A 1,941-nucleotide genomic window follows, 5' to 3' on the forward strand; every position below is an offset into this window, starting at 1 on the left:
GATACTGTCTCCAACAAAGGACGGCGGTTCAAATCCTGGCATCCCATATGGTCCCCCAAGCCCAACAGGAGGGATTTCTGAGCACAGAGCCAGGAGTAACCTCTGAGCGCTGCCGGGTGTGACCAAAAAACAAAAATAAAAATTTAAAAATTCTCGATGGGGTGGATTTTTTATTGTAGACACATGGCACCTGCTTAAAATTAACCCCTGCTACCTACCCACAAGACAAAAAAGGCAAAAAAAACCCTTTTTGGATATTAGTCATCAACTATATGTTCACCTCACACATTGCTTGAAAAGCTGCTTTTAAACGTACTTCATTTCAAACCCCAGACCTGCAAGAGAAATGACAGCAGACAATTAGGTTGGGAACTATTAAGTTAATTTAAAAAAACTAGGATGACAATAGTGGCTTCTAAACCCTACGGGTAAAGGGGAACTGCACATTAAAACCCAACAAGGTCCCATGGAACAACTTGATGCAGGTTATGTTGGGCTAGATGAGCCACACATCTGGCCTCCAAACATTTTGGTGTGTGAGGGGTTGGGTAACATTCAGCAGTGCTCATACCCCAGGCCTTGGAATGGCCTCCTCATAAAAGCATTGATTCAAAAATCCCATGCTTCTATCGCTCCACCTCAAACCCACCCAAAGGAATAGTAAATCCTTCCGCATCAGGTGGGAGCCCATCCGTACTACTGAGGTTGGGGGTGAGAATGAACAAGCCACTGTAGTGAATAATGTGCTGCCTGACAAGTTGGCCTCAGGTAAATCCTTTAACCCATCAGAGTGGAAGCACATCCAGTCAGACTGATTTCTCATCCTTGGCCAATAATCCCACTGGATTAGTTAATAATTCAAGCCAAATTTCCCCCATTAGTCCATACCTAAAGTCTACAGGAATCCTGATGACCTCGAGTCTGTTGGGAAAAAAGTGGTTAATATCGTGTGTTAAAATGAGGTGTTTTTTTTTTTTAAGTGCTTGCTATGGAAACCTATTAGCTGCCCTCGCTGAATTTTTAAAAAGCATTTGAAATAGAAATTCTCTTTTAAAACAGAGGCCGGAGTGTTAGCACAAGCGGGTAGGGTAGGGAGGACGTTTGCCTCCCTGGGTCCCTGGCAATCCACAGGGTCTCCCCCAAGCTTCTAGGAGTGATTCACATAATAAAATAAATCCACATTAAAAACAGTAGACCCGCATAAATAAGAACAAAAAACCCATACTTTGTTACAGTAACAGTTCGGATTTTCAAAAGAAAGAACTCACTGGCAGCAAAAGGTTGAAACAGGCATAACTGATCCAAAAACCAAAGGAAGCTGAAAATTGTTTACTCCCAAAGGGCTGGTGGCCGGCCGGAGGGAACAGCCCTTAGAGGCCCCCTAAATACACTGGGCTGAGCGCGGGCTGCCTGCCTGTTTGGGCAGGCTCGGATGGAGTCGTGCCAACACTTCAGCTCAGGCTGGGGGGGGGGGGGTAGGATGCACACATGTGCCCAGTGGTGCTCAGGATTTGTTACTGCCTACCGCGCACTCAGGAGTCATTCCCGCAGGGCTGGGGTACCACGAGGAGTACCAGGTGATCGAACCCTTGCCAGGTGTCGCAAGGCCTTGCATGTGCCTTACATGTCCTATGGCCTCTCCCACCCTGGCTCTGCAGTGGTGGCAACGATGCTGCCCGTTCCATTTCCCTGTTCTTCCGCCAGGAACGGAAGGCCAGGACAAGGGCCGTAAGACCCGGGGGCTGCATCTTTACTCTCCTCGCCATGCGAGGCCAGCGCAACGAAACTCATGTCCCGCTCGTTTTCACAGCCTCGGCTTCACCACTAGACCAAGTGGCCTTAGAACCTAGGGACCCTTTCATTTAAGATTTCGTTAAGGGTCCGGTTCGAATCCCGGCGTCCCATAGGGTCCCCCGTGCCTGCCAGGAGCTATTTCTGAGC

The 1,941-nt window shown here is 48.2% G+C and overlaps 1 non-coding gene across 1 annotated transcript; it reads right to left on the reverse strand.

Moving 5' to 3' along the window:
• Positions 1 to 759: 759 nt before the first annotated feature.
• Positions 760 to 832, reverse strand: LOC126024911 (small nucleolar RNA SNORD93). Its single transcript, XR_007500990.1, has one exon. It is a non-coding gene; the product is annotated as a small nucleolar RNA SNORD93 (small nucleolar RNA).
• Between the last annotated feature and the right edge of the window lie 1,109 nt (positions 833 to 1,941).

Source organism: Suncus etruscus, chromosome 12, assembly GCF_024139225.1.
Source record: "Suncus etruscus isolate mSunEtr1 chromosome 12, mSunEtr1.pri.cur, whole genome shotgun sequence".
Lineage (NCBI taxonomy): Eukaryota > Metazoa > Chordata > Mammalia > Eulipotyphla > Soricidae > Suncus > Suncus etruscus.